Raw genomic sequence first — 27,270 nt, forward strand, 5'->3', positions numbered from 1 at the left:
AAAGTCTTCCTTAAAAGTTTGCTCTCCTGGGTATTTGGTTCCATCAGAGAAAAGTAACTAATGTGCGTTCTTATGACAGATTTGGAGGAAGAGATATTACAAGTCCTTATGATAGACTTGGAGAAAGAGATATTACAAGTCTCACTTGTTACTATTTTTTTATTGCTGTGATAAAATACTGTTACCAAGGAAACTTATTAAAGGAGGAGTTTATTTGGGCTTGTGCTTGCAGAGGGGTGAGTCCATCATGGTGAGGAGGAAGCAAGCATATTGGCAGGAGCAGGAAGCTGGGGGTTCACATCTTGTGTGAGCACCAAGCAGAGAGAGCAAACTGGGAATGGTGTGAGGCACTGAGACCTCAAAGCCCACCCCTAGTGACATGCTTCCTCCAGTAAGGCCACATCTCCTGTGCCATCCCCAAACAGTACCACCAACGGAGACCAAGCATTCAAATACCAAAGACAGTTCTCACTCAGACAGCCACACCATCCTTTCCTTCTGAAGGAGGATGTAGCTTCCCTAAGATCTCAGAGATGTCAGGCTGGAGCGTGAAAGCCTGGAATTCCTCCCTTTATATCACCAGCTTCTCCAGTAGCTCAGCCCATCATCCATCATTCAATTTTCCCTGTAGTGAAAACCTCCCAGAACTGCTTTCCTCCCTTTCCAAGGCTTCAACGATGGGAAGCACACAAGTGGCCCAGTGGCAAGACGCTGCTGGAACCACCTGGTTAAGCTTTTGACATGGTGGCCTTAACTTTCAAACTGCCTGTCATTCGGTCCACTGGCTTCACACCCTTGGAATCCCATCCGTCCCTCTGAGGTCTGGAACGGTACCTCATTTCATAACTGTGTGACTGAGCTTTATGGTTCTGCAGGTTTTGTTCTCTTGGGTACCTCGGACTGTTGAGTGGCATGTTATCTCCTAAGCAATGGGTCACAGGCCCATCAAACCTGAAAGGCCACGCAGGCCTCCTGAGAGGCTCAGCAGAGTATACCAGTGGCCCTCAAGCTTCAGTGTGTATTAGAATTATCTAGAAGGCATATTAAAGTACAGGTGCAAGCCCCAACCCTGGAGTTTCTTGTTTAGTAGGTGGAGGGCTAAGAGTTTATATTTCTAATAAGCTCTTTGTATATGTATATGTGCTGTGCTGTGCTGTGTGTGTGTGTGTGTGTGTGTGTCTTATGTGTATGTGCATTTGTGGGTATGGGTCTATGTGGGTATGTATGTGGAGACCAGAGATTGACATTTTATATCTTCCTCAATAACCTCTCTACATTATTTTGTTTTTGAATATCTGTTTCTATTTATGAATCTATGTATGTGTATAGCTATATACGGATGTCTGTGGAGGCCAGAAAAAGGTTTTGGCTTCCACTCTGGTTGCTATGTTCATCATTTGTCCTATATTCCCAAATGACAACATACTACTATGTGTCATGGTGAGAAAGCTCTAAGTGCCTTATCCTATGGAATTGTAGTGTTTCTATAGAGCTAATGTCTTCGTAGAGCTCGATCATGGTTAACAATGATACAAAATAATATGTCGCTAGTTGCACATGAATTATGCTAAAAGCCATCCATTTACTATTATATCAGGATATAGAGACTTGTCTCTCTCCAACACCACTCCCTTATAACATTCTGGCATTACTGTTGTAAGAGTATACTGTAAATCCTCGCGATTATCTTTCTGAGCGCGTAAAGAGAAAGATTGACCCACACTGGTCTTGATAACAGCTGCATTCGCAGGAAGCTCTCGCAAGGGCACTCACCCTAATCCTAGTTTTTCTCTCCACGATAGATGCCTCTATCTGGGAGTACTGCGGATTACAGACAGGATGCACCACCATGCCCAGCCATGCCTGACAATTCTAGGTGATTTTGAGCAAGTACAGGTTTCTCGCCATTATTAGCTATAGCGTGAGAAGAATCATAGTAAGCCAGGCGTGTGATGACGAACAAAGATCACCCTCTTATGCCGCGCACTTCACGTTACTTTTCTCCCTCTCATGCTCCTTGCGTAAGCCACCTCGTGATGTCTCTCTGTAGTCGTGGTGGTAGCGTATGCTATGAGGTTTCATCTCCCTCATCTTTGTTGTGCTATGAGTAATGCGTACATGTTCCTCACTTTTTAAAGCGGGGATAAATGACCATACAGTATGCGAGTGCTCAGAAACTCTATACGAGGCCGCGTGGCCTTCTGATATGAGTTTTATCTAAGGTATGGGTTATACTCTGAGTTGACTACAGATAGGATTGTCTATGGGCAGATGTTGCTCTGCTCTCTGTATCCAGCACCTCCCGCCAAATATTCGCCACCTGCTCTCCTTTCCGCCCACCAACTACTGTTTGGTCCCTACATAAGGTATGCATAGCGCCTGTGAACTAACAGTTAGGCGTGAGGAACATCGATAGACTCTCTCCGTAGTGGCCAGTATCACATACTTTCGTATCTTCTCGTTTGTGACTCTCAATGCCATGAGAGGAAGATAGTCTTATTAATAATGCATTAATGTTCTCCTCCTCCATAGATACCATTGGGTGTCTTGACAAGTCTGCGATGACCGGTTATTCTGAGTATAACTATGGGGATAGGGCAGCATGCCTCCTCAGATCCCTGAGCACTCAGACTGCGAGCCTATGTGGAGATACTCGTTAGTTCCGATGTGCCCAGTCCTAGCGTCTACCTACTAGCCAGAGATCTCTCAGAAGGCTACACAGTCCTCACCTTATGACGAAAACTCTCCGGGCCTGTCTCTCGTCTATTTCTAGAAAATAATATAGAATAGAGATTAATAGATAATATTATAGATGATAGAGAAATAGATAAGTGAATAAATATACAAAGAGAACAATAGAAAAAGTGTAATAGGACGGCGGCTATGCTTGCATTATTGTTGCTTGACTCCAGATGTATACGGAATATGCCGACAGAGAGAATTAGTCTAAGGGATTTCAAGAATCAGACATCCATGAGCTAGACTATGTTGTTCTTCAAGACGTCTTGCTAGGGCCCTGCGGTGAGTCCTTATGTAAGACGCAGCGCTCCATGAGATCTACCAACCTCTTACGAGTGTTCGTACCAAGTGCGTAACAAAGAGCAAGTCACATATGATGCACATGTTCTGGGACAAACCACAGTGTGATTCCAATGCTTTTTCCTACATTATATGGCCCTTTATGTCTCTAGCCACGTGTGTATTCCCCTCTATCTGTGCTGCATCAGCAGTTTTCATCAAATGTACATATCCTCCCTATGCTCAAAGTGCACTATTCTTGCCAAGATAATAATCTATTCACTTCTCTTCTCTCTGATCTGGAGTCCTCTACTCCTTAGCTTCTCCTTTCATTAATGAATTGTGGGTGTAATCTAGACCGCGAGAGGCAAAAGATAGAGCAACATCAACCTACATATTCCCTCAGCACTTAGTTGCAATACTGCTGACATATCAGAATACACACGAGATACACCATGTGAGTTGTGACCTTGAGACGATTCAGGATCAAACATTGCTTCCTACAATCTCTTCCGAGGAGAAGACAGAGCGCCATATGACCCTGTCATGGTAATCGATATTTATGTTTGCGTGAGAAATGTCATACTCGATCTTGCTGGCGATTTTGCCCTGATGTACAGTCACTACAGTAGGAGAGAGTCCAAAACCAGTGAGGGAATTCTGCTCTTAGTCATTGGACAGCAGCAGTGAAGCACCTTCAGTTTTGTCTCTCCGAGTAAACCATGTCGTGAATCTAGGATAAATCTATTTTACTTTTCAGAATCAAGCTTGCGGAGTTCACAATGAAGTCATGATACAACTTGAGAGCATACAAAAGTCCCAGAAATGATCTCCTACCGCAGAGCCCTTGGACAAAGAGTCACAATGTAAGAAGATCGCGAGCAAAGTTGTAATTAGCGCTAATATAACTGGATTCGTTTGTCAAGCTCAGTGAACAAAGGAAAATACCAACTCCCAGAAGCTGGATGTGTCAGGACAGGGTGGAAGGACTCGACCTGAGTAGCCGAGAACAATATCCTTATATAACAGGGTTTCTTCCTATTTCTATGTGTGTACACTGGGAAATATTTACCATACGGCTCACTGTATTGTGTTCCATTCCCAGATGAAAACTGAGGGTCGTTTGATGCCCCAGTCGAGACTGACATAGAGAGATCAGCACCACATTAGAAATAATATCAACAATCCAACCAAACTAGTTAAAACTGGTATTGGATTTATTTTACTCCTCTGAAGACCCGCGCATAATCACCACAGATCAGGAACGCTAGTAAGGCAAATGGGAGGAAATTCGTTGGAAAAATGCTGTGCCAACTGTCTCACATATGATTCCTCTCTACTCATACCTTAACTTTCTGGCGGCTGCCAGTAGCACAAGCACATAAGACCTCTCTCTGATGAAAGTCCTCCTCGTCATTGACGACCTCGTTTCATACGCAAAATGTAGCTCTCTAGAATACTCCGATCATATAATCCCAGCTCGCAATAGCACAAGAGCAACTCACTCTCTCTGAAGTACATTGCTACTCTGGAGGTTATGTCCTCCAATACCGCATGATTGCTTCAATAAAGTATACTCTGGATGGCCAGTTATTTGTTGTGTACCACTCCTCCTTAATTACTCAATATAAACACACTATCACAATAAGTCTAAAGCTTACAAAACTTATTTAACCTATGGTGGTCAATACCCAATGAAAACAGTAAGAAGACGTTGTTAATATTTTTGTAGTTCCGTTATTGGAACACAATCCATAACGCCCTTGTAGATAATGAGAATTAGATGCCAGTTGTAGATAAAATAACAATTAGACTGAAGCAACCTGTCTGAAAAAAAGTTTGCTTCTATCAGCCCAATGCTGCTTACCAGATATTGCCATCGTCAATTGCCATATAAAGGGTCTGGTGCCATACATAAATCAAAGTATCAGGATCTGAACAAAACAGTCTAATTCATCGCCTAACACAAGTGAAAACATGCTCTAGAGGATAACAAAGTGGAGACAGGTGTAGAAGGCGAAGACCTATATGGCAGTGATGGGATGTACTTTCATTGTTACAAAATATACTTTTGCTATAATTAAATGGTAAAGTTTGAAATGGGCTGGGAAGTATTGGATATCTGAAATTACTGGAGATGAAACTCTGCTTCACACATGTAACAGAAATAAACAATCAAATGCTGAAAGAATGAGAAATTTATGCTTAAACCTGCAGAAAGACCCAGCCTATAAGCATCAAACTACAAATGATTACAACTCATCATAGAGTTATTATTTCCAACGCATCATCTGGGTGCAGTATATTTGAAATAATTAAAGGGGAAAAAAGAAAATCCATTATTAAGTGCATATGATGAATCTTAATGGTGGTGAGCGCATAGAACAAATTTAAATGTTAGATTTCCTCTCTTGGAGTGAGCCAATCCCCAGGCATGAAAAACATACTCAACTTAAGGTGAGGAAGTCAGTAGCCATTTGGCAGTTAGACTCCCCGAGGTAAGAAAAACCTTTCTTTGGTTGTAGAAACTGATAGTACCTTTTAAGAGAATTAGACTGCCACAATTAAGATTCTCAAAATATACCAAAGTGAGAACGATCATCTCTACAACATCCTTTAAGTGTGTTTTTTTTGCAGTCCAACCTATCGAAAAATACTAGTCCATTTAACAATAAGAGACAACTACATGCCACAGATAGAATCGCTGAAGTTCGTAGCCATGATAGCTCGACTCTCATACATTTCAGGAGGAAAATATATCCTCTAAACCTCGTCCACCAAGTAAGTGGCATTCTGAGATATCAAATTTACATTTGGCATTTTAGGGTTCTTAATCAGAAATACCTCAGTCAAACCAGCAAGATTAGTAGGAACGCGTTACATCAATTTCTGTTAATATAACATATCCACTCTTCTATGACAAAGAGGCTGAAGCTCTTGGATTCACTGCCGTGCAAACATCGTTTCAGTTCTCCAATCGCGTTAAAATTCTCCATAGATAGAGTAGGTTTGTGACTCCTCACAGCTAGTATTATATCGTGGTTCCAAATCTAGATGAAGACCAGAGCTAAGAGTCATAGCAGCTACTTAACTTCAAGTGCACTCCAACACTTGTCAGAGTTATTTTCACAAGTGAGTCCAATATGGTGCTTCAAGTTCGTTGTCGAACTAAATTGCTATTAGAGTAATAATAGTCAAAATATCTTACCGTGGTGTTTTAGTCCTCGAGGAAAGAATATTTGTGAATAAAGTGAAGTAATTCACCTTTATTGAAGGTGGCACTATAATGATACGTAACATACTTATACTATGTAAACATGGGTCTTTCATGATTCAGAGATAGGCCTCAATATTCTTTAAACCAAGTAGAAATGTGAAGCCCAAGAAAGATCATCCCAGTTAGCTTCTGATATTTAAATAATTAATCATACAGTTGAATCAGTGGGTAAATTTTGTAGCCCAATGTACATTGTAAAGTATAAACATAATCCATCTTCAGTTGAAAAAAGATAATATAGAGAGATAATTATCTGGACATGTACTTTTCAAGTAATAATGTAGACATTAATAATAATTTACCAGCTCTTGGATATCTTTATATAGTCTATCAGTTCCTCAGTTTTCAAACCTACTAGCATATCCTATGAGAAGATATTGTAACAATTATAATTGTACGAATCAATTAGTGGCATGGCCCTGCCAATTGTGTCATTACCTCTCAAACGAGAAAGGATATGTGAACAGCTCGCCCTCATTTTACATAACAGAAACATCAGAGTAAAACCTATCCTCTATATAGAAAGAATACTGGTGATCCAGTATTTCAAATCACCATCTATCACGGATACATACATGTTGTGATTAGTGCTTTAGTGCCGGACCCCTGGCCTTGTTCGCAAGAGACCTCTCTGATAGCATTGTGATGTGGCATCTCGTGTTGTTTTTAGCTTCCACTAATACCCGTTGAGTGTTGTGGATTCATAATTATGAATGACTCAGTTACCCTCCTGACTATAATCTAACGCTAGATAATTTATATTATGACCATGAATTAATACACATGTAAGTTTTGACGTCATACCCATATTCTCCAGATCTAGTCTCGCGATGTAATAGAGCGCTCTAGTACTATAGAGATTGACAATAAGTTGAGTCATGTACTTAGCTATTTGGATTATGAATGAAAAGAGTAGGTGATGCTAATCTGTATGGGATTGGCTCCTAGTATTTCAGACTACCAGATAGACATGTATTCCTATGCTCTACAGAATATGTGATTGAAACTTTAAGTATCACATAGCACTGTAATATCAATGCGAGTGATAGGGAGATCATAAAGGCTTATGTGTGCACTAAGGAGACTATTATAATTTTTTATTCTTTTTAATATTGTTTACTGTTTTATTATTTAATGTTTTTTCTCACTGAAAGCCCAATATGTAAAAGAACCCCTGAGCAAATACCAAACTCTGACACCCTTTCATTCAGATTATCTAAAGATGACTTAATACACAGAATAACGATAACTTCATATTCTAGACGTTCCAAGTGTCTTCAGAGATCAGTTCCTATCTGTTCATGCTATGTAATACTCTGTCTCTTCTACTCTCATCTCTCTCTCTACTACTTTTCATAGTGTGTGAACCTCTATATATCTTATAGAATTTTATAGAACAAAGTTTTATTAGCCTTTGGGTGTTTCATATAATGTATTGGATCACATTCATCCCCTCCATATCTTCCTTTAGCCTCCCCAAACACCATTTTATATTCTTTCAACTCTGAAAAAATTTCTAATTTGTTGTGTGGTAGTATGATAGCTATTTGTGACCCGCGATTCTTACAATAGTGTTGTGGCAGCAATAATCCACGCTAGAGAAGTTCTCGAAAGGACACTACTTATCAGAGTCTCTAATTAACTACAATCACTAACCAAGCTGTCCACCTTCATTTAGTTGTGACTACTTCCCAAAGATGCTACCATGTCTATTACAACAGTACCAAGGGCTAAACGTTATTGCATCAAGGCACGTATTTGCAGCGTAGTATACAAACGGATAGACTCATCCATTAACTATCACTAAATATCTCTCAGCTGAAATTTAACTGAGTATAATCCTAAGACATTATCATTTAGGCAGTGTCAGCCATTATCCAATAGAGGTCTTATGTCCACGATCGGGTGCAAAGAAGAACCCCCTACAATAAATTTAACTGCCTGGATATGCCATATTGTGTGAGAAAAAAAGAGTGCGAGACTTACGCTCTTAGCGTAGATGAATGCAAGTAGAGACAAGCGAAGCATTGCGGCCTCTTTAAAGATATCTAAGTACTTGTTCACTCCTATGACCTCACGGTCAAGGATACATAGAACTTGAGCTATATACATACACTAATCTAAAAAGTGTAGTTCCTTTTTTCTCACACTCATACAATCTAAGGACACCTAACTTAGGAGAAGATCATTGTGCTCATTAATAAAATATTTCTAAGCTATCATTGTGTGGTGTGTCACTTCCTCCAAAATTTCGATATTACATGCTAAAATAGACTAGAACGTCCCCCTGCGTCATTGTGTAACTGTAGAATTTAGAATCCCCAATAACACACAATACACACTATTACATTGCCATGCTAATCATCAGACCAGTCTCCAAGCTTGGTCAGGTCAGGAGCAGCACAGAGAGGCAAACTACTAAGTCATTTGTACTATACATTCCTGGAATATGTATCTATACATCGTGGGAGAGGTTACTTGCTGTACTCTCTCATACAAATCAATATCATTTATAGGAGTATATTACTATTTAAGACGAATGTAGATGAGACGTGACAGTGGATTGCTCGTGAACATTGGAGAATCGAGTTATTCCTTGAAGATCTGTAGCGCACTCGAGGAAGAGGCGCGAAATGAGATGGATATTTTGATAGTCCTACACACTCCAAACAATATTTTAGAAATACACTTGTCTGATACTAAATATTTGTTATATTATTTTGAAATTAAAATAAACTTAATAAAATTTAATTAAGGAGAAAAAAAGAAAATAGAAAGAGGGAAGGAGAATAAAAGGAATTCCCCCATCCTTACATTTTGCAGTTTGTTGCAGAAGTATACTCCAGTTAGTAACATTACTTGAACCTCAGTTGTATTTGAGAAGAAATGCAGTTACTTATAATCTCTTGTGCCTACATTAAATTTAAAGAAAAATATAGGCAAAATTACAACAAAAAAAATAATTCAAGGTAGTGAAATATTGAATGATGTTGAAAATCAATAGTCAATATTAAATGGGTATTAAATATAAAAAGAACACATCCCACCATTACATATATATCTCCATTCATAACATGAAAGGCATTTTGCTTATATTCTTTACAATTACACACGGTATTAGCATTTTAATACTGTTATGAGCGAACACTTCTTCCCTTGGTTTACCTCTTGAATACTTTGATTGAGTTACCAATGTAATGTGTTATATCCCTTTTCTAGGAATGAGAACAACCTAAGATACACTATTTCAAGCAGGTGAGCCCTTCTCTATTTAAGGGCAAATGAAAAATAAAAGTAAAGAAACATATAGTGTCCAGACATCTCGCCGATCATCAATAGCCTTATACGTATTTTTATCTAACAGACCCTCAAAATTAGAACATATTAAGGTGTAGTGATTCTATATTCACTAGGTATTATTCTCCAGTGCTCAAGTGTTGCAGCCAATATCTAGCAAGACTCCAACTAGCAAAAAAATAATATACCTCCATTCCAGAGGGTTACAGTGAGTTTTCTATTAAGAGAATGAATGATTTGTTCGAGAATAGTCAACTCATTATTGCTAACTGAAGCCACTCCAGAATAGAACAAGAGGTGTATTCTCTATTTTTGTAAATTATTTTCTCCCTTCTAAATAATCTTAAGATATTTTGCTTGTCCCATGCTGCTTCAAATTGATTTTTATGAATCATTTGGCTCCTCTACTGATTTTTCCATTTTCTTTCATTACTGTTTTCGTGGGTTGGGGGTGGTGGCGGTGACTGTCGATCGTTTGCTTTTTTAGTCAACCGAGTCCTGGTGCTTGCACTTGAGTCTCGCAGAGGGGCTGTCTGCAGCCTTCCATTTCCCACAGTATAGAAATTGGTTTGAAAAAGAGGTGATTTAATTCCTGCTATTTGAGGAGCGAGTGCCCTGCTCAACATCCCTGCTGCTACTTCAGGCTCAACTTTGTACAAGTCATCCTGAAGCTCAGCTGTCCTCTAGACCCGAATTTAGTCTAAATCACTGCCAGCCACTGTGATGGCGCAGGGCGAATCTCTTCCATCATCTAGTTCTTAAATGAAAAGTGCCTCCTCGCTGCCCATTTGATGGAGGGTAATGAGGTGCTGTTTCTACAAGATTACTTACCTGATGAGTCAGGAGGACTCAATTGGGAAGAGCCAGGCAGGACCCCAGAGCCTCTGGCTGAGTGTTTCTGGGGGACTGAGCTAGCATTTCTACAGAGAGCAAGCAATTCTGTCTCTCTCCCTTTCAGCCCCAATAAGTTAATGTGGCTCTTTGTCCTCATAAAACACTCCTGGCAATGCACTCCCTTCCCACTGCTTAGAGCAGTCATTTACTAATTTGAGCATCTACCGGAATCACCCGATGGCACTGTTAACATGTAGGGTCCTGGGTCTTATTCCTAGACTTCTTCATTGGGGAGGACTAGGCTGGGACTGGGAGATTCTAATTCACAGCCATTTTCCAGGTACTGCTTTTGCTGCTGTGACTACTGCTGCTGCTGGAGGAGGAGACCCAGATGCCATATGTGGATAACCACAGGCTCAGAGTGTAGAAAGCAAGCAGCCATTGCACATAAATACACTCGCTCCTGTGTGGACCCACCTGCCATGGCTGCCACATTATCATTAGGATGTAACTTAGTCTTTCATTTGGAAAGTGTGTGCCTGTGACACTAAGTCCCTAGCATTCTTGCCAGCAGAATTGTACCACCCATTCCTCATTTCTACTGTTACTGTGGACTTTCCCGAAATAAGGTGTGCCAGCCCCTGCCTTGTTGGTCTAGTTCACCCCAAGTCATTCAAGTTCTTTGTGGGCATGTTTGTGAACATGTATATGCATATTCATTGGTAGGTGGATGCAAATGTGTGTTAGAACATGTAGAGGCCAGAGGTAAATCTCAGGCGTTGTTCTTCAAGATACCAACCTCCTTCCCTCCTTCCTTCCTTCCTTCCTTCCTTCCTTCCTTCCTTCCTTCCTTCCTTCCTTCCTTCTTCCTTCCTTCCTCCCTTCCTTCCTTTATTCTCTTCCTCCTCCTCTTTTTCCTCCCTCCCTCCTTCTCTCTTACTTACAGGGGCTCTCATTGGGCTGCAACTCATCAATTTACCCAGCAGCCAGACTGGCTAGCCAGTGAACCCCAGAGATCAGCTTGTCTCCATCTCCCTAGTGATGGAATTACAATTCTCAGGACCACAATTAAAAGAAAAAGAATCCTGGGGACTAGAAGGATGGCTCAGTTTGCTGCTCTTGTAGAGGATCCATGTTTCGTCCCAGAACCATGTTGGACAGCTCACAACGGCCTATAACTCCAGCTCTACAGGACTCAATGCCTCCTCTGGCCTCTGTGGAAACACATACATGTGGCATACACACACAAACACACACACACACACACACAAACACACACACAGAGACACACACACACACACACACAAATAAATAAAATCTTTGGAAAACGATTTTGCTGCCTAGGCTTGAAGTTATGCATTAATCTTTGATTCCCATTTTTCTCTACTCTGGATCTCTCTACTCTCCCTCCCCCCTTTTTTATCACATGACCATTCTTTTTTCACAGGTCCCTGTGATCTCTTGCATGGTGTTATATAGCTGGCATCACTTTAATCCTCTTCTCATTTAAATACATCTATACTTCAGAATCAAACAGCAAATTGAAGAGTCATGAACAATTTACAAATGATAGTCTTAACTATAGTTTGCTTTCTGTGGTTTAGCTGCTCTCAGTTAAGTATGGTCTGAAAATATTACATGGAGATTTTCAAGGAAAAGCAATTCATAGACATTTAAGATGCATTGATTTATGAGTTTCTTGACCATAAGGCAGTCAGTTCTGATAACTGTCATGACTACTACATGACTAATGAGAGAGCAGTGTATACCACATGGATATTATGGACAAAGGGGTGGATGAATATAGATCCAAGCAAGATAGGGTGCACAGTGAGAGATTTGATCCTGCTACCTAGAATAGCTCCTCAAACATTGGTAGCACAGTCAGTGTTACCATAATGCTGCATCATAATGCCTCCATCATTTATTTACCTCACTTTGTCCTATCAAATATGATTATTCTGTGTATAATCTCTTATTATCACAAGAGACATGAATGTGGTAAAATATGGAAAGGGAGAGATACAGAGATAACAATTCAAATAACAATTTAGCTATTATTATAGTTTTCTACCTTATTTTGTAATTGTTAATCTTTTATTGTGCTTAATATAAAAATCAGACTTTGAGGGCTGGAAAGATGGCTCAATAGTTTAAGTGCACTTATTGCTTTTCCAGAGGACCTGGGTTTGGTTCCTAGCACCTGCATGGCTACTCACAATCATATGTATTTCCAATGACAGGGGAATACAATGCCCTCTTCTTGTCCCCAAGGGCACTGCATACATATGGTGACCATGCATACATGTAGATAATCACTCAGGAGTATTAAATACACTATATTAAAAATTAAATTTATCATAGGTACATATGTGATTGCTACTATCCAATTTTCAAGAATCACCTGGGAGTCTTAGAATGTGTCCCAAGAATAAGGGAGAACTATAAAGCTAAATTCCTGAGAGAAATTCTTAAGAGTATGTGGGAAACAAGACAGGAAAATGAAGAAACCATGTAAAGATGAGCTTTTGTGCAAAGTATCCATGCAAGCCTGATCCTACAGGAACTCTGGAACCCACATAGCTCCTTAGAGTATATGACAACTGGAGGCCAGTGATGTGGGCTTTAACATATCCACACTGTCAATCATTGGCTAATGGTTACCCCCAAGGGATGTCTAGTCCCATCATTTCCATCAGTCTGCTTATTTTGGTACAGAGATTCCTACAGCCCAAAGGCAAAGACATCTGAATAAAACAATAGCTGTGAGATGTTAGAAGCCAAGCCTACAAAATATGGAAAGGCAAGGTAAGGGGTGTCCACAGAGAAATGAAAAGGGATCTAAAGAGACCTGGGTGTCTTGAGTGACTACTACAATGCCACCTGATATTCCCTGGGTGAACAAATCAGCCATTGCTCTATCTGGCCATCATTAGTACCTCCCTGAATTCTCTCAGCACCTTAACTACATAAGGCCCCAACTACTTAGCATCTACTTGTCCAAGCTTGTCATTTGTTTTCTTCACAAATTTTATAATTCTGGCAAATTGGCTTGATAATCTATGTACGGAGGGCTAGTCTAGTCTCTGTGCCTTAACACATTCCCTCCTCTTGGCCTGGAATGACCTCTAATACACATCAGAAAATCTTACTCCTTCTTCAGAGTCCAAGAAGACCTTTCTTGGGTCTGACTAGGAAATGGGGCCTGTCCACCTTTCAAGCCTCTCTTAGTGGTGCCTTTGTCCCTTCAGCACATGTTAGGTATGAGATCAGTTGTATTCTCTCTCCTTAGGACAAGAGATCAGCATCAACATTTCATCTTCTTTGTATCATTCCATCACCATCAAAATGATCAATGCTCATGAATAAATGATACAGCCAGCACTTGAACAAATAGTTGAATTCTTTCATGTGTCCAAGTCAAACTATGGAGGGTGATAATGACTTCCCAACCAAGTTCTTGGTCCAGTCTTTAAATGAGGCATTAATGCTTTTGAAGCAATCGGTCTTATATTAGCTCTATTTTCTGAACAACTTCTCCCATAATCCCCATCCATAGAGCTAAGTAGAAGAAACAGAAATCATTCTAAGCATGACCCCAAGGAATCTGCTAGAGATACTCAGAAGGCACTGGCTAGCATCATGAATACAAAGTCCTCCACACATACAACTTGATACCAGAGGATATGAAAATTTCCCATACCATGGATCATGAGGATCCTTTAAACTGACCAGTTGTATTCATGAATGCCACAGGACTCCTCCCCTATGGACAATCAGACAAGGTCATAATTTTATGGTTGGAGGTCACCACAACATGAGGAACCGTATGAAAGGGTGGCAGTACTAGGTTGAACCATTGCTCTAGTCCCTCCCTCTCCTTCCTGATACCATCTCAGAGGTTCTGAACTCTACTATTGCACAGTTCTGGTCACTTACTGAATACTGCTGTAGACTGAGGGTGAGCTGTCCCTCGTAGGTGCATGTGCTTGAATGCTTGGTTCCCAGCTGGTGGTACAGGCTGGGAAAGCTGTAGAACCTTTAGGAGGTAGAGCCTTGACGGATGGGCCTTGAGGTTTTATAGCCTGGCCCCGCTTCTGGTTTATTCTTGGTTTCTTGGCTGTGGATATAATGTGACCAGCTGCTTCCCCGCTCCAGCAGCCATCCCTTCGCACTCCCTGCCATGACGGGCTGTATCCCCTTGAACTGTAAGCCACAACAAACTCTTCCTCAAATTGCTCACTGTTGGGAGTTTAGTCACAACAGTGATTAAAGTAGCAAATACACACAGATACTTGCGCCAACCATTGCACAGTCCCTGCAGTCACTACAACACTGGCAAATGGTATGTGGGCTGGGGGACTTCCTAGTTGAAGACTCTTGAGGTGCTCTGCTTAGGGAGGCATTGTTCTCATTGTTTGGCTATGGGGCTTGCAGGTGTGTCCCAAGACCATGTTTATGCTTTACCTAACTTCCGATATGAAGCTTTTTACTTTGTTGTTCCTATGTGTATGTTTCCTCATATGGCCAGTTACCAGAGCATCACTGGCAATTGGAGGCAGCAACAGCCGTATACCTGTGTAAATAAATTTTATTCTGACTTAAAGGGCTCAGGACAGGACTTGCCATTCTACAAGGGGAAGTGATTTGGTTTAGAAGATTCCCATTAGGGCTGTGTGTAGAGTGCTTGCTTAGCATGTGTGAATCCCTGTTTACTCTGAGGCCTCACTGTTGGTGAGGGTGAAGATCCAGGATTTACCACTTGATCCAACATGGCCACTGTAGTGTGATGCAGGGCAGGTGCTGATGCTCCCCAGGAAGACCTACCCTCTGGTTTGCCATGATGCTAACTTCTTTCTTATGTTTAGTACCTCAAGCAAAGGAGTCTCTGGTCCTCTCCTTGAATGTTTCCAGGTAGTTTTTTTTTTTTATCCCATTCCCAATCAACACTCTAGTTAAATGGAGGAAAACAGGGGGAACATTTCAAGTAAATTCAGGTGATCTCTCAGATTTTCCTGGGTAGGGCTTCTTTCATAATGCACCCATCTTTTTTTTTTTTTTTAACTCAGGTATTTGGTGAGTTATCTAAGAGAGTTAAAATAATTCTGTAATGAATTATTAATTCTGAGATAAATGCTCAGCCTTAACTAGACTCTGTCCACATAAAGGCAGAATGGCAGGGATCTTATAAGGGCTTCATATTAGGATGAGTGCTCACTGAGCAGCTAAGCAATGGGCAGCCTATGACTGACATGGGCCTGTTTCCTATGTGTTCATCTGTACTAAATCCAAGTGGACCCCCATCCTGGGAATTGGTACCAGGGGTATTTTAAGGTGGGAGGGATTTTTTATTTTCAAGAATGCAAAAAGATTCTCTGCTGGGGGGGGTGGCAGTTCCTACTGTCCTGGCAAGGGTGAGGTGGGGGCTGGGGATGTGGGGAGATGGTGAGGTGGGGAGGTAGAGATGTGGGGAGGTGGGGAGGTATGGAGGTGGGAAGGTGTGGAAGTGGGAAGGTGTGGAGGGGAAGGTGAGGTGTGGAGAGTGGGAGGTGGGAGGGGGCAGGTGGGGAGGTGGGGAGGTGGGAAGGTATGGAGGTGGGAAGGTGGTGAGGTGGGGAGGTAGAGATGTGGGGAGGTAGGGAGGTAGAGATGTGGGGAAATGGGGAGGTGGGAAGGTGAGGAGGTGGGGAGATGGAGGTGGGGAGGTGGAAACGTGGGGAGGTGGGGAGGTAGGAAGATAGGGAGATGGGGAAATGGGGAGGTGGGCAGGTGGGCAGGTGGGAGGTGGGCAGGTGGGAAGGTGGGCAGGTGAGCAGGTGGGAGGTGGGAAGGTAGGGAGGTAGGAAGGTAGGGAAGTGGGGAGGTGAGAGGTGGCAGGTGGGCAGGTGGGGAGGTAAGCAGGTGGGGAGGTGGGAAGGTAGGGAGGTGGGAAGGTAGGGAGGTGGGGAGGTAGGCAGGTGGGAAGGTGGGGAGGTGAGAGGTGGGAAGGTGGGAGTGGGAAGTAGCAGGTGGAAGGTGGGAGGTGAGCAGGTGGGCAGGTGGGGAGATGGTAAGGTGGGAGGTGGGAAGGTAGGGAAGTGGGGAGGTAGGGAGGTGGGCAGGTGGGGGGGGTACTTCCAGCAAAGGAAAGGCCATCTGAGGAAGGAGGAAATGGTGTGGACAGAAGCTGGGGCATTTGGTGCTGGGTTGGGAAAGCAACGAGCAAAGTCATGGCAGGTGTGCAGGAATGAGGCTGCAAAGACAGAGACAACCAAATCCCATTTCCCAGAACTCCCTTCCTGCGTTCTCACATGCCAACTCTGCCCCATCTGTCTCCCCGCTCCCATGGTTCTTCTGAGGCAGAATTGTCACATCTCTCCTTTACCTGTCTGTATTTGCTGGAACCTTCCAGGCCTAGTTCAGGGTCACCTTTCACTGTGAGAATTTCCTCATATTCCCATTGCTCTGAGGTCTAGTGTCTTTAACTCTTTGCAAGCCGAGCATCTGAAGCGGCAGGGCAGAGACCAGAGTCCCCTTAGCATTTGCGCCTCTCCCTCCGTCTAGGAGCTTACCTCAGCAGATGCTGCTGACAGAGGGAGCGCTTTGTGCACTAATTATCTCATATGAAAATTCCTTGTCTCTTTCAATTAAATACCTCTGACAGAAACAGCCGAACAATGCAATTCCGTTTATCCCAAAATATTCAGCAAAGTGCTGGGTAATCACAGTAGCCCAAATCTAACGAACGTGTGTCATGTGTTTGGCCCTGTCCGACACTTTCTGTAGGCATTAACTCATTTGATTCCTGTCCTAATCCTGAGCAGTAGCTACTCCATTTTACAGAGAAGCAAACTGAGGCTTACAGAGGGCCAATCAATTGCCAAAGGCCATAGTAAGTTGGAGGGGCAGAGTTCAAATGCAGGTCATCCTTACCCTTAACCACGTCCCTGCAGCCACTCTGCAGACACTGACAAATTGTATGTGAGCTGGAGCGCTTTCCAGCTGAGGACTCTCGAGGTCCCTTGCTCAGGAAGACATTGTTCTCTAGCCATGTGGCCTACAGGTGTGACCTTTTAGAGTACTACTCTATGCTAGGTAGTCTTTGAAAGGTCTTGATACAAATGGGTCTATTTTCATCTTTTAAAAAAAGTTGAGGACTTTTTTTTGGAGAGTTTTGTATAATGTATTTTGATCATATTCATAACCTTCCTCTACCAATCCCTCCCATATCCAAGTCTCCACTTCTTTACCCATCCAATTTTGTGTCCCCTTCATTACATTTCTTTTATTTATGTGTCTGTGTATGTATATGACACATGTGTGCAGGTGCCCATGGAGGTCAGAAGAGGGTATTGGATTCCCTGGAGTGGAGTCATGGGTGACTGTGAGTTGCCTGACGTGGGTGCTGGGAACCAGGCTCAGGTCCTCTGGAAGATCAGCAAGCTCACTCAACTCTCTCCAGCCCTTTCGTCTTGAAGAGAGGAGAAGAATAGCTCTAAATCCAGCATGAAGGACTAGATGGATGGCTCCATGGGCAAAACCCTTCCCGTGAAAACATGGGGAACAGAGTTTGGATGCTGAGCACCCATAGATGCCAGGGGTGGCTGTTCAAGCCTGTGGACCCTGTGCTGAAGGAATGGGGTAGGGGGTGGAGACAGGCGCATCTTGAAGACTTGCTGACAAGCTAGTGAGGTTGAAATGGTGAGCTCCAGTGACAGTCCCAAGATCGAGAGCCACAGAGGAAGACACCCTGAAGCTGACCTCTGTCCTCTACATGTGTGTCTGTGGGAGTGCACCTGCGTACTCAAACCACACACAGCAAACATAATCAAATAAAATGCAGCCCCTTTGTGTACAAAGCTCATGTTGAGCAGTGAGCCATAGTCATTTCCTGTTAGACCTCATCTGAAAATGGCATAGAAAATTCTCATCGTTCTCAGGCTGCCTTTGGGCTTTCATAAAAGCTACAGGAAGCACAGAGTCTGATCAGGGCTTCCAACAGGGTTCTTCCTCTTCTGAAGGTGAAGTGGAAACTGGGCAGGTGTCCAAATGCTTTACCAAACCAGCTAATGCTACGAGAGACTCCCTAGAAACCATTAGGGCTCACAAAGCCCAGCGGACACAGGGAGACCTGGGCTGCTCATTAAAAGAGGAAACAGGAAGTCAGCATCTAAGAACAAGTTCTTTGGACGAGGTGTTCATGTGACATACATGAATCATCCCTGAAGAGTGAGCACAAAGAGTGTCCTTTGCCTCGGGGCTTGTCATGTCCTCCCCGCACCCCATGTGGTGGCTCAGTGTTTGTTAAGCCTGCCCTTTGTGAAACTCCCTGGGTCTCCCCAGAAAGGCAAGCTAGCAGCAAAGTCCCTTTGTGGGGCATGGAGGTGAGTTTTCTCTGCCCCCACCCCCGTTGTCTATTTGTATGTTTACAAATGAGTAATGAGGTCACTTTGGGACAAGCACATTTTGTGCCACAGTTTGGACAGATGTGCAGAGCCTCTGGAAAGCACAGCTGCTTGGTCCAAGTGGTGGCTCTCGCCAAAAGTACTAAATGTTCAAAAGAGATGTGTCACCAGGGGTGCTCGGAGGAACCCACTGGCCATCGGGAAAGCTGCGTGTAATGAGTCATTCCAAACATGTCGACACTTGAAGTGGCTTTCTCTAAGTACAAGCACACAGCATCTAAAGACAGCTTAATAATTCACAAATACTTTGTTATCACAGATGTCAATCTTCATTCTGTATTTTGTTTGTTTTTAGGTGTGTGTGTGTGTGTGTGTGTATGTGTGTGTGTGTATGCTCTGTATGTTCATGTATGTGTAAGTACCTGTGTGTGCACAGATACACATATGTATATGTGCACATAGAGGGCAGAGCAAGATTGGCTGTGATGTCTACTTTGCTTTTGGCAACACTCATTGATTTGGGATCACTAGCTGGCCATTGCGCCCACAGGAATCTACCTGTCTCAACCTCCCTAGAGCTGGACCTTCAAGGGCACATGACCACATCTGTCTTATTTTCATGAGTTCTGGGGTTCACACTCACATCCTCAAGCTTGCAAGGCACACACTTTACTGACTGAACTCTCATCCCACCCCCCCATTTTTTTTTAAAAACGAGGTATTACTCAGGTTTCTAACTTTGCTCTAAGTATCAATGTGACTTTGTCCTTTTGACAACAGGCACAGAATAACATGGAATAGGGAAGATAGTTTAGTGTATTCAGCTCACACCATGACAATCATGGGCTGGTTAACTGCGAAGTTCCTGAGCTACTACATTGGAGAGGTCCAGACAGCCTACCCCCGATGCATTACAGTGCTGATGTTTCTATCCAAAAGTGACAGTCATGACCATAATGGTTGTAGTTAGGGCTGTAGTTGCTGTTATTGTTTGTATTGTTGCGATCACAACTGTGCTGCAGGATCATTTCTTTTTCTTGTAGATTTTGGCACAATGCTGTTGCTTTGGCCATATTAAAACCAGAAGGTTGCCTTGTGAAGCATGCACATTCCCAACCCTGCTAGATGCTTCTAAATCACCTCTCAAGAAATAGGGCTGAGTCATGCAATGACTCACGGTGTTCAACAAGTCCTTGTTTCCCCACGTCTTTCTCATATTTGATGCTGTCAGGCATTTTGTACCTGCCAATCCAACTGGTACGGTCTTCTTTTATGCTGCTCTGCTCTCATCATACATCATGCTAAACATTATTATATTTATGTATTTACATTTTTATTACATTCGTTTAGAGCGGGGAGGAGAATGTATGTGCTTCTGTGGGTCTGTGCATGCCACAGCACCGGAGTGCAGGATAGAAGGCAACCTGGGGAGTCAGTTCTCTCCTTCTGCTGTGTAGGTCCTAGGGACTGAACTCAGGGTGTCAGGCTCGGTGACATGCACCTTCACCCCATGAGCCATCTCTCGAGCCCCTGCACATTTTTGTTTTTAATTTGTGATCCCTTGTCGCTGAAATGTCTTCATCTGCTTTGCCAGGTTTCTGTTGGGTAGTCTTATTCTCATTGAAGTCTGGACATTTTTCCTAAGTTATATGCATATAGATTATAAGTAGTATGTCCCAGCCCGTAGTTGGTTTTCATAGTCTTTACTGGATTATTTTAACAGCTAAATTCTGTTAGTGCAGTGACATTTCAACACAGCACGTGTTGTGACCTGTTTGTATTCTCCTTCCTCATCCCAGATCATATTGGTTCCCTTAAATATCTTCTGATAGAAGACAAAGTGACTTTCTCCTCTGACATTTAAATCATTATCTTCCTTAAGACTTATTAATACATAGTGTAAGACAGAAGAGCATCCTCCGTTTTCTATATGGATAGAAGTTACATCTGTGCTTCCAAACATTCCGGACAGTGTGTTTGTCCCCCTCGGACCTGTAAGTTCATTTTTACACGCCAGTCTTCCTGTTTGGAGACCTCTATTTCTGTACTCGATGTTTGCCCATTGGGCTATGTGCTCATCTCTCTGTTGACAAACCACCATCTCATTAATTTACCTTCATACAGCCTGTTGGCACGAGCAGACAATGACAGACCTTATCCTTTTTTCTCAAATTGTACTGACTACTCTCTGGGTCCCCACAAATATTTGAATGCACTTATAAAGCTACCCAAAGTTCCCTAGGGTTGTGATCAACTATCTTTGTATCTGTAGATTAATTTGGCATATGTAGGATATTCAGTTTCTCAGCACAGGAATGTGGTAGAACTTTGAATTAATTCATACCACTTTTAAAACATTTATTTCATTTTTATTGTGTATGTGTGTCTATGTGAGTGTCCACCATGTGTGTGCAGGTACCCAAAGAGGCCAGAAGAAGGCATTGGATTCCCCTGGAGCTGGACTTATAGGACGTTGTGAGCCGCCCATGTGGGTGCTGGGAACCAAACTGAGGTCCTCTGCAAGAACAGTCCACACTCTCAGCCCTGGAGCTGTCTGTCTCTCCAGACCTCCTACCATCTTTTATGTATGTCAGTGCTTTGCCCTTTCTACAAATCCATCATCACATATTGAACTTAGTACAATTTACTTGTGAGTTTGTTGATATTGTTAGAAAAATTGTTAAGTGCATTTCATTTGAGATTGCTTACTAGACATAGGATATATGGTTATTTTCCAAATTTAGTCAGCTAAAGGCATACAAGCTATGTAAATACAGAGTTACATTAAGTGATTCTTCATATTCTGTGACAATGGCATGTTTTACTCTTCAATTTCTTAGCTAGATGTAAAACATTTTTTATGCTTATTTATTCTTTATTTAGGATTTCAACATATTTTATAGTATATTTTAAAAACACTATTAATCAGATATAGATTTGTATGTCTATGTTCATAATTGAGATGGGACTTTAAATTTATTTTCATATGTATCAATTATGTAAAAACTTTATAGAATAAGTTGTAAAGCATCTTACATTCTTTTCTTTCTCAACTTCATTTACTTGTATATTTTTAAAAAGCAAAGTTACAAATGCATGCTCTTTCAGAAATAATATAGTTTCTCTTAATTGTGTTACCACTATCCACACAAGCCCACTAAGTCCCCTTCATCCAAAGCATCCTCTCCCCATGGACAAGACCTCTCCACGATTAGCCATATATCCCATGATTACCAGATAATACTCGAGTGTTGCTCTTGGATTTTCAGTTCTGGTAATGCATTGCTTCCCTGGCATGTGAGAGAAGGATTCATCTTTCCTTCCTTTGCTCTTGCACTCATCTGGGCTTCTTTCTAGTCCCCTAGTGTCCTCCTGGTAGAGTGGTTCAAACATGGCTTAGAGTGGTCACATTGGTATTTGTCTTTAGAGATTGTAAATGGTATTCAAAAATGAGGTTGTATCTCCCTTTTTGGTTTTACTTTGTGATGGGGGTTGCTTTTTTTTTTCTTGCACTAACATGTTGTGTTTTTTTTAATGGATATATTCACAACAATTTTTCTGGGTGTTTGGTATGATTTTGCAACCTGGAAACTCAAGATTCATCATCTCTGGGAAATTTTCTTGAATTATGTCATTGGTGACTTCTTTTGATATAACTTCTTTTATTCTAGAGTTTTCATGTGTTGGTTCTCTGGGATGAACTGCCCAATTCTCATTCTCTCTCTCTCTCTCTCTCTCTCTCTCTCTCTCTCTCTCTCTCTCTCTCTCTCTCTGTCTCTCTCTCTCTGTCTCTCTCTGTCTCTCTGTCTCTGTCTCTCTCTGTGTGTCTTTATCTCTCTCTGTCTCTGTCTCTCTCTCATTTTTGTCCATCTTTTTCTTTACTTATCTTTGAAAACTCCCATGAATTGCTTTGTTTCTTCTACTTAACTTTTCAGGCAGAGAGAGTTGGTGAATGTTGGTCTATGCTCTTTTTTAACAGCACACTAAACTTGTTGTAGGATTGTGGTACCTTCTAATCTCTCTGAGGACTTCTATCATAGTATTTTGAATTTTTCTATGCTGGTTGATCTCTTTGTCCTCCAAATTTCTGTTTAACCATTTTAGAGATTCTCTGTAGATCTCTGATACCTTAATTGACACCTTACTTTTTAAGTTTAGATCTATCTTCTTGGGTAGTTCAGAATTGCAATTTCCTTTCTAACCTGGCATGCTGTTTTTTTTGTTTTTTGTTTTGTTTTACTATCATTCTGAGAGGGGGCAGGGTTAGAGAGACAGGAGCACTCAGCATTGAACACATAAGTGTTTCTTAATTGCCTTAGTTGCAGGACAGTAACTCAATGGATGATCTCCTTCAAACCATGCTTCAGGAGGGAGTAATTATACTATTGAATGTAGAGAAGGATCTGGGAGTTGCCAGTACTTCCAACTCAATGTCTGTCCATCCTAGCTTCCTGGGGGGAACAAATCTGGACAGTTCCTGAGTCTTTCAGAGATCCTGTGAAATCAAATTGTCAGATTCCTTTTCATGTTTACAATGCTTCCCTTGGGTTGGCTAAGGCCTTTATGGCTGGCCCACACAGTCTCTATCCCCCAGAATCCCACTGCTCTGTCATGATCCTTGTAGTTGCCCCTAGTTTATCCCCACTACCAATCCATTTTGATTAGTCCTTTCTTGGGGGAACCTCTGCATTTTACTGCCTTTAATTATTAATGAATTTAAAGTCATCATCAAATTGTTTAGCATGCAATGTGACAGATTTTCCTTGTAATTTTATTATAAGCCCCTATGGTCCATTCTTTTCCCTTTTCTCATTTGCCACAATATACTTTACTTTCCTAGAATTTGGTGCCCATGAGAAACCATTAAATCATCTTTAAATGACATGTCCATGGTGTCCACACCAGCTGCTGCCCGGTATTTCTGTGGTATGCATCACTGTTGTTGTTCCTTTTTTTTTTTCTTGATTACCAGTGTGTTGTGAGCTGACGTTCAGTTGGATATTTATTGACCTACAATGATGATGGTATTGAGATGGTTATATCTTCACTCTAAAATGGCATTTCCCCTAGACATATTCCATGTAACTCTGGTGTCGCCACAAATGGGACTAGGTAAGGTTGAAGAAAGGTGGTCGAGTGGGTCTGATAATTTAGATCCATTTCCTTAACACAGGATTTCTCAGAGCCTTAAAAATAGTTCATGCATGGTTCAATATGGTCCAGACAACTTTGTCCAACATAAAATATATGTCGCTTTGTATGGAATGAACTTTGGAACGGGATGTTCTAAGGTTTTTTTCAGTGGTTTTATTTGTTTTGAGTTTTTGTATTTCCCCCATTGATGTTGCCTGTATTATAAAATGGCTAAAATACAGTCCCCAAGTTAGAAGAACTATGGAATGTTAAATGGAATTTTTTTTAAATAGCAATAGAAACAGCATCAAGGATGGCTCCTGTCTGACACCAAGTTTCCTGACTGACTTCAGGACTCTCGGTGAGGACACTGAAGACACGGAGTACCAGGCAGTGCTTGTCTGTTTCTCAATTTTGGGTTCAAGGGACACAGGTGAGCTGGTCAGGGGGCACTTAGAGGGCCAAGCTACTACAGGGAGAACCTAGAAGATCAAGTCCATGAGGGCTACGCTTGACAGACTGGCATTGTAAGCTTCTCCCAAGGAACACATGCCCTTATTCCTGAGATGTGAGATTGTAAGAACTGAGGCCTGGACTGTGAGCAGCTGGGGACCAAGTCTAGACAGGAGGAGGATGCAGAGTGTGACTCACATAAATGGCTTTGGGACTGGTTAGTGTTGGACTGTGGTTAAGAAATCAACTGGTTGACTGGTTTTTATAACAGTAACTGAATCAGGTAATAAATGCTTCATATACCTTAAAAACTGAAATGGTTCTATTTCTATAAAATAGAAGAAGAACTTAGATTCCCCCAAAGCTAAATGAATTAAGGAAGACATAAGGATGAGCAACAGAAGCTACTGAAGAAACTCACTTGCTATAGCTTTTTCGTCTGACACCTTCCTCTCCACCCGTGTTTGTTAGGCAGCCATGGGTGACAGCCTCACTGGCATACACCAGCTCATGTGTCCTTAAAGCATTGTCACCTGTCAAGATGCTAATACAAAAAGGGAGCAGTCGAGGCCAGGGAGTCTCAATCCCACCAGAAGTTTGTGGTGACGCCATGGACCTCTGGCATATGACCTTATTTAACAGAAGGGCTGCCTACTTGAAAAGGCCAGTCACCAATGTGTGGTGGCAAGCAAACTTAGTGTGTGTCATAAAGGGGAACCTCCCTGTGCTAACTGGAACCAAAAACTGACTCCAAGAAGCTACAGCAACCTGTGGGAAGTTACCCTGCAGGGATGCTTCTAGCCATGAGTTCCCAGGGAGTTGCTTTCAGAGCTGAACACATCTGGCAGGTTCTTCTTTAGTTCTTGGCTTCTGGACAGTTAAGACAGACATCTGCATAGGTGGACAGACTTACAGCCCCAACCTCCTCCTTTTTCTTAGTCACCTGAGCTTTGCAATCGTGGTTAACACATGAGTCCCTAAGATCTGGGTTTCTTCTGCTTCCAGAGGCCAGCTGAGACCAGTTCTCTGGACTGCAGAGGCCTCCAAATGTACTCTTTGGGAAACCATTCCATCTTCTGGATACCCAGAACATTTTTGTTCTTGAGTGCAAGCCCAGATGACAGCCCTGATCTTCCAAACAACCTCCTCCTCTACTGTCCCAGTGATTTGCCCTGTGTGACAAAACCCCCAACAAAATGACTTCAGGGAGAAAGGAGTTACCTGGGGTCACAGTTCAGGGGTACAGTCCATCATGGTGGGGAAATCATGGAGACAGGAGCTGAAGAATGCTGCTCCTCTACCAGCACTCTATTCTTCTCTGCAGTCAAGAACTCCAGCCTAAGGAATGGTGCTGCCCACATTCAGGGTGGTTCTTCCACTTTAATTAACGTCATCTAGAAACTCAAACTAGCCCCACAGATGTGGTCTTGTCTCCTAGGGGATCCTAGACACTGATAAGCTGATAATCAATAGTAGCCATTACAATCACTTACTTCCATACTTCTGGTTGGCACCTTCTACCCTTTAGTAAACATTGATTTTAATTTTGACTTGTGTGTGTGTGTGTGTGTGTGTGTGTGTGTGTGTGTGTGTGTGTGTGCAGGTGCCTGACCAAAAAAAACAGAAGGCATCAAATACCCTGGAGCTAGATTACAGGTGGTTGTAAGTTGCCCAAACTGGGTGCTGGAAACTAAACTCAGGTCCTCTGCAAGAGAGGCAAGCATTCTTTATCAACTAAGCCATCTCTTTAGTGCCCCATCTGCCCATTCTAAATTATTAGTTTGGCAGGGTAGACTGGAAAGAAACTGTTGATCAGTTTGGTCACATCACCCAAGAACATTTCTTTTTCAAGGGGAGGGAGATGTCTTCTGGGTCACCATGCATGTTCAAATGTACCTTGCTAATGAAAAGAACTCCCTTCTCCCATGACTGCTCATTCTGTGGCTTCACATAATTGTTATCACTTTAAAAAAAAAATGCTAAAACAATATAGCCCCAAACTCTAAAGATGTTTTTATAAAACGATAAAATAAATACTCTAAGCCTCACAGTCCTGAGTAACTCTCTTAAACATTACTCCCTGCTCCTCTTAATCCAGACAACCTATATTTTAAGTGGTAATATCAATGTATATAAATAATTCCACATTGTTTTTATTTACACATTCTTAAAATTTCTTCCATGTAATTTTTCTTCATGCTGGGGGCTACAAGCTATTCCATAAACTTGATGCAACAGTCTCATTATGTCTCGAAGAGTTCATTTATTTTTATGGGCATCATTCTACTATCGATCCTCGTGCTGGCTGTGCATAGTTCAGAATGATGCCGTGGCATCTCTCCTCATGTTGGGCTTTCAGAATGAGAAAGGTGTCAAAGGGCATAAGAAGCAAGCACAAGAGACCAAGAACTGCAGGTCAAAACTCAAAAAGCCAGAATTCAGGGTTGAGGTCTACAGAGCCAAAGTCAAAACTGAAGGTGAAGGCTGAGGGGTGGGCAGGCAGGAACACACAGGGCTGGAAGATCAAAACGGGGGGCCTGGGGTGCTCACGTGCTATAAGAAAAGCAATACTGTAGAAGGTGGGGCACCTCCCTTCCCCAGAGGCTGTTTATTTCCTGTCCCTTCATCCATCCTTCTTGATAAGTTTGGGGATTCTGGGGTCACCAGAGACAGGGGAGTCTTATAAGGGCCACTTGTAACTGAGATGATTTGTGTACATTTGCTCTGTCCCTGACAACACTGGAATTACAGGGATGTATCCTAGAACACCAAATTTATGCCCTCCCAAGAGAACCTGCCCCATCCACAGTCCCTACTGAACAGGGAACACTCAGAGGTTATGATCAGCAGGCACCTGACTCCCAGGAAGCCTAA

Source organism: Peromyscus leucopus, chromosome 7 (assembly GCF_004664715.2).
Source record: "Peromyscus leucopus breed LL Stock chromosome 7, UCI_PerLeu_2.1, whole genome shotgun sequence".
In the NCBI taxonomy this organism is placed as follows: domain Eukaryota; kingdom Metazoa; phylum Chordata; class Mammalia; order Rodentia; family Cricetidae; genus Peromyscus; species Peromyscus leucopus.